This window comes from Silene latifolia, chromosome X (assembly GCF_048544455.1).
Source record: "Silene latifolia isolate original U9 population chromosome X, ASM4854445v1, whole genome shotgun sequence".
Taxonomy (NCBI): Eukaryota; Viridiplantae; Streptophyta; class Magnoliopsida; order Caryophyllales; family Caryophyllaceae; genus Silene; species Silene latifolia.
Genome location: NC_133537.1, coordinates 270672478 through 270679385, shown reverse-complemented (window position 1 = coordinate 270679385; position 6908 = coordinate 270672478). Strand labels below are relative to the sequence as shown.

At 37.2% G+C, this 6908-nt stretch overlaps 1 long non-coding RNA gene across 1 annotated transcript; it reads left to right on the top strand.

Annotated features, from left to right (window-relative positions):
- The first annotated feature begins 302 nt into the window (after positions 1–302).
- On the top strand, positions 303–1685 carry LOC141621809 (uncharacterized). The gene is made up of 3 exons (XR_012532690.1): positions 303–551; positions 668–724; positions 1316–1685. It is a non-coding gene; the product is annotated as an uncharacterized LOC141621809 (long non-coding RNA).
- The last annotated feature ends 5223 nt before the right edge of the window (positions 1686–6908 follow it).

Here is a 6908-nt window from a genome sequence, read left to right as displayed (position 1 = left end):
TGAACATTTATATTTATTTATATTTATATTTATATTTATATTTATATTTATAAGATTGCCCGGGAAATTATACATGTAGAACATTTTCTTTTTCATCAGTGCTCCAATTTACTTACTGCTGTCCTTTTATTTTTTTATTTTTATTTTTATTTTTATTTTTTTTTGGTGAGTTTTACTTTGTTATTTGAGAATTTTGTGAATATCCACTCTACGAATTTGATAATAACTCTTAACTTTGTGCTTGACATTGGTTTAATTTTATTGTTTTATTATGTATGTATATCCATAAATGTTGCTGTTCGTATATAAGCATGGGATTATGATTAAGGTAAATCTATTTTATATTGACTATTCTTATTTTTTTTTTTGAAAAATTAACTGAAACAGTTGTAATATGCTTGTTTCTTTTATCGATTGACTCATAAAGTTATTGGCCTATATAACATGTCGTTTAAAGCCACCACTGTCTTTTGATTTTCTTTCATGGATGCTATAACACGTACTTGTAGGTCAAAGGTGCTCCACTCTCTATATGGTCTAACATTCTCAAGGTTTTTTTTTGTTTCAATTTCAGTTTAATTGCATGTATTCTCTCTGATTTTCTATTTTTCTTCCCATACCTAATACCCAAATAATATGAAGTTAATGTCTTCCTTCGTGATTGCAGATTGCAATTGAAGACGAGTTAGATACTTTTTACAACACGCCTCTACTTGAATGCGAAGTAAGCATCAATATTTGCATCACTTGAAGTTGCGTAGAAATAACAATATATCTTATATGGTACTTTTTCTTTTCCAGTGATATGTTTACACTTTTTTTATTTTATGAGGGGAAATAAAGGAAGTGTAAACATATCACTGGGACGGGGGAGTATTATTCTAATATACCATATCTTGTATCCCTTCCTAATACATGCCCTAATGTTTTAATATTTATATCAACTAATGTACTTTAAGGAGATTTGAGCCAATGAAGTTTTACCTAAATCTCATAACAAACCTTCACTATTCGTTCTCACAGGGTTATGCATTGTGGGCTACTCCCTACATCCCAATTATTTGTTTACCTTTGACAAAATACCATTTATAAAGAACATAAACAATAAACTGATGAGTGATGATTAAATGAGGGTATTAATTATTTAATTGTTTGGTATATATTAGTTCCGTTTAACTAATACTTTTACTCGTATTAATCTTTAAATGTTGAGAAAGAATCAGGAGATAAAACTAGGGTAACCTTGATGTTTATCTAGCAAATTCCAACTTTGTAGACATTATGTGCATGTCTTTGAGTTTACTTACATTTGAAGGGAGTTGCATGGGTTACAAGCTCAAAACGAGTGATCCTTGGCTAAATGATGATGAAGGGACTGCAATACAGTGGACTGGGCACACAAGATGATTCTGATTCATTGTCAAGTGGGGCATTTTGATTCCAAGCATTCTTAATGACAATGGTGTCCCTTCTATCAATGTTGAGAAGGGGTATTTTTTATATAAAATAGGAAATTTTATCTTCATTGAATGAGAATTGCGTTTGATGATCAGCTAATAATCAAACATCAATGGTGGTCTTCATGTTGCTCTTATTTATTAGGATTTAGCCACTGGAAATTAGAACTTGGTACGTATTTACGATTGTACAACAATTTCATGTAGCTACTTCTATAAAGAAATCAACTGAAATCTTTTATATTAGGTACAAGAGAACTGAAATTTTTTATACTAGGTACAAGAAAAAGTAATTAGTACGGAGTATTAAATATAATTTGTCATCCATAGATGTTGGGAGAAATTTGAGTAGTATGAGGTACTTCATGATACGGGAAATATTCTTGTGTCCTTCAGGACCGATCGTACTCCTTATACCTAATTTTTTATAATATTTTATTTGGTGGATTAGTTTTAGGTATAAGGAGGACGGTACTCCTGGAGGACACAAGAATTTTTCATGATACGGAGTATTTTGTAAAAGTACTCTATGCATTTGTGTTATTCTGTATTGTACACTTTTGTAAAAATATTCGGTATATAAATTTTGTAAAAAAAAACGGTATCAATTTTAATAAGTATCATAAGGTCGTACAGTTAGAGGTGGCAATCGGGTCAGTCGAGTTGGATTTGATCGGTTAGGTCATATTGGGTTAACCTACCATTTTGAGTCGCGTTGTGTTCGTGTCGGATTGTTATCGAGCCGAGTCAGGGGACAAATGATGTATTGGGCCGGGCTGGTTCATCATCAGGTCTCGCGATTTTATCGAATTACTTCAATTTTTAACCATTAAAATTATTACTTCGACTTTTATTTGATTTAGTTACTTCATTATTAAGTCAAAAGGTATCAAAATAACCTCTAAATTGCTTTCAATTTGATCAATAAATAGCTTAATAATCATCGGCTCATCAATTTAATGGGGTCAATATCGAGTCGGCTCATAGTGGGTTAGGATCGGGTCATTGATTATCGGGTCGGCCTTGGACTGCTTCGGTTTACAAAATTCTTGGCTCCTGTTGGGTTTTAGTCAGGTCACTCGGATTAGGTTAGACTTGATTGCCAGCTAGATCTACGTACAACTAACAAAAAAAAAAAGAACAAATACGTTAAACAAGGGCGCCAATAAAGTCCCGTGAATTCACGGGCAACAAAACTAGTTAATTAATAAAGAGGATTGCTTGTGTTAAAAAAAGTTGTGAACTCTTGTTGTTTCTTCCATCCATCTTGTAAAGGGAATTCGGTTTAAATTATCCTAAATATTGCACATGTGAAAGGGATTTTTGTGGGAAGGGAGAAAGGCCCTTTTTTTGTTCTTTTTTGTGGAAAAGGGAGTGCTTCCCTTTTTTGGAATTTGTATAGGTGATTGTTTTTTGTGTGGGGATGGTTGTATCATACTTGCGTAAGAAAGGATTGCCTACGTATTCACCGGAAGAGGTAAAATCAAACCATGCTCGTTGTTCAAGATGTTTTGTTAATTTGTTTGGGTTTTGTGGTTGTATCCCTCTTGTGTAAAAAGGACTGCCTTATCCACCTGAAGAGGTGAAATCAAACCATTCTCGTAGTTCAGGTGTTTTGTTTTGAGTGCAAAGGGATGTTGCCTTTGACTGATCAAAGGCTTTTTGAAACATGGCAAGGTGTCGTAACTTATACTCGATAAAACATACAATTTCAAATCAGAACATTTTGAGAAATTGACTTGAAAGGGAGATTGTGGTCACTAGTCGTAAAACTAGGGAAAGGTTTGCTGGTTGCTAAGGTTCAAGGGTAGTATTTCTTGAGTTGGTTTAGGTTGGACGGGTTTGTAACATCCTCCCCGTCTAGGTCACTCAGTCTCACTGCGGCCCCTGAAAGTATTTACTTAACCAGGTATGGACCAGCCCAATTGGGTTTGAATTTCCCCCTCGGATCGACGAATAATGGTGATCGAACCGACTTGAGGACCAAGTCGCCATCTTTGATATTTGTGGGTTTGACTTTTTTGTTGAATGCCCGTTGTATACGTCGTTGGTATAGTTGGACGTTGTGTAAGGCATTGAGCCGTCGTTCGTCTAGGAGTGTGAGTTGTTCGAACCTTCGACGAGCCCATTCCGCCTCAGGAACTAGACTTTCTAGTAGGATGCGTAGCGAGGGAACCTCCAACTCTACTGGTTGTACTGCCTCCATATCGTATGCCAGGTAGAAGGGTGTTGCTCCTGTTGGTGTCCGAATAGAGGTTCGGTATCCCTAGAGTGCGAATGGGAGTTTGCTCGGCCAATCGCGGTAATTGTCTTGCATCTTTTTGATGATGGTGACGAGAGTTTTGTTTGCTGCCTCTACCGCTCCGTTGGTTTGGGGACGATAGGGGGATGACCAATGTCATTTGATTTTGTTTTTGTCCAGCAGGGCTTGTGTTTCCGCCCGGAATTGGGAGCCTTGGTCGTTGATGATTTTATGGGGTACCCCATATCTGCAGATGATGTTGTCTTGGATGAACTTGGCAACTTGTTTGGCTGTCAAGACTGCATAGGATTGTGCTTCCACCAATTTGGTGAAGTAGTCGATTGCGACGAGGACAAAGCAGTGCCCTTTGGTGCTTATCGGGTTGACTTTTCCGATAATGTCGATGCCCTAGGTCGAGAAAGGCCAGTGTGATGTCATGGTGTATAAAAGGGATGGTGGTATGTGTTGTATATTGGTGAAGATTTGGCAATTATGGCAATGTTTGACGTAGTTTATGCAATCGGCTTCATGGTGGTCTGGTAGTAGCCTAACCGCACGATTTTTGGGGGTAAGCATCATTGCGCTCATGTGAGGGCCACATTCTCCATCGTGGACCTTTTCCATGACTTTCTTGGTTTTGTGGGGATCATTGCAAAGGAGAAGGATCCCTTGGGGTGTTCTTTTGTACAGTTGTTCCTAGTTTATCACGAATTGTGATGCAAGTAAACTGATGGCTCTTTGTCCTCTTGTATTAGAGTTGGGAGGGAATTCGTTTTTGGTTCTGTAGTTGAGGATGGTTTAGTACCAAGGTTCGACATGGTTTTCCTCGTCGTTGTTAATGGCGCAGATGTGAGCTGGCTCAGTCCTTCTCTCGACACATAAGGGCATCAATGTCATGTTGTCGGCTATGTTGACGAGCGCGGCAAGTTTTGCTAGGGCATCAGTAAATTGATTTTGTGACAACCCGCGATAAAGCGGAAAATGTAACTAATAAATTTAAGCAGAAATTATGAAATTTAAAAAAACACTTTTTATTACTAGTTAAAGTTTAACACGCGGGATCCACTAAAACTCGACGGGAAGAAAGTATGCGGAAAGAAAGTAAAGGTTCATACAAAGACGATAGTCAAAACTGGGGAAAATATATCCCGCGAATGACAAGACGAAAATAGGTGAGTTTAGCAAAAAGATAAATAAAATTCAACGGTCAAGGTACTCGCTAGCTCACACATGTCTTTACCCCATAAATGCAGCAACTAGTACATGTCATTCATGTAAACATGAACGTCACAGTCAGTGGGGAGTAACTCAAGGTTCTCCCAGCCATATTATATCAAAATGAACATAGCAAAGAACTCAAATGAGGTAAGGCATAATAAATACGGGATACAATTCACTTGAACAAATAACCACGGGATCATTCATGTTAGAATAATAAAATAAACCAAGATAGAACAGTAAATGAGCATGTCATAGGCATATTTAAATAAGTGAAGTAAAGGAAAGAACATAGACCCGATTAATTAATCACGGGCATGAATTCCAATGATATATGACATGCAATTATCCAAATTATACAAGACCTTTACTACTCTTAGATTTAAGAAGTGTGTGACATATGCAAAACATTTACTAACAAGACACAATAACACCCGACTCATTCCTCTTAGTAGGACGACGATAATATATACGGGTCCAAGTCTAAATCTGGATCCAGATTCACGGGATGGACGCCACCCGATTCGACAAGCGATATACCAATCGCCTCCAAGACTCGAAACATGGCACAGATAGCCGTAACCAAAGGTCGAGTATTCCTAATCGGAAACATGGCACACAGTCCGTAACCAAAGGTCCGAAGAAGGCAGAAGAGTAATCCTCAATCCGGAAACATGGCACACATACCGTAACCAAAGGTCTGAAAGGAGGGCGTCATAATAAGTCAACTCGAAACATGGCACACTTACCATAACCAAAGGTCGAGTCACACCTAACTTGGAAACATGGCACACATCTGTAACCAAAGGTCCAAGAAAGGTTCCTAAATCGGAAACATGGCACACATACCATAACCAAAGGTCTGAGGAAGGCAATGAGTAGTGTCTAGTGAAATGCTATACACAAAGTCCACGGGAATACGACTCAAAACAATCAAATGCGTAAAAAAAGCATTTCATACTTTAACTTGGTAAAGAATAGACAATGAACAAGTAAGAACCCAAATGGGAAGTGTAAAATATCATTTCATATTTTTATAGCATGAATAAACATTATGTTTCATATATACATGTTACTTAAGCATAGTATAAACAAACGATAGCAAATGAGTTAAGTAATGTGAAACACGAGGCAAAACGTAAACAAAGCAAGACTAACATTAAACATGTAAATGAGACATAAGCAAGGTGATCCAATGATAAAAAGTGCCAACACACCATACCTAAGCATTAGAACCAAGGGTAATAATCATAACCAACAAAACCCCAAAAACCCTAATTCAAAACAATAAGTTTAGAACTCGATTACAACAAGGGTCAAATTCAAACGATTATAAATCAAGTTCTAGACTAGAAAATGAGGTGAAACCAGTTCAAGGTGATAGCTTATCCTCTTACGGTTCTAACGGTAGGTCACACACCAAAAACAAACAAGTAACAAAAGAGTTATGACCAATTTAGGAAAATTGGTCAGACTGAAACCACAGCCTGCGGTAGGGGCCAGAGCCTGCAGTGGAGGCCGGAGCCTGCGGTGGGTGCTGGAGCCTGCGGTTTTCCCCTGGTACTGGACTGTTTGCACGACAATTTCCGGCACTTTCCCAAAGTCGATTTCTACCAATTTTTCATCCCAAATTCCTCTTAAATATACATGTAAGAACAATGATACCTAACAGAAACCACAAGAACGTAATTAGCACACATCTTGATGGATTCAAGCACAAGATTTGACCCAAAATCAAACAATTAATTCATCCAAATATCACAACTTTACCCAATTGAAAATAAATGTAACAACATGCTTAAAACTCTTCATACAAGTTTAAGATAACTTCTCACAACAATTTTCCAAGTAAGAAACATGTATAAACATGTAAAGTTACCAACTTCAACAATCAAAAGGATTAAACTTTAACAATTAAAGTACACAAATTTGATATAATGTCGAGTAACCTATCACCGTTACCTTTTAGCACTCCAAATCGTCAAATAGCC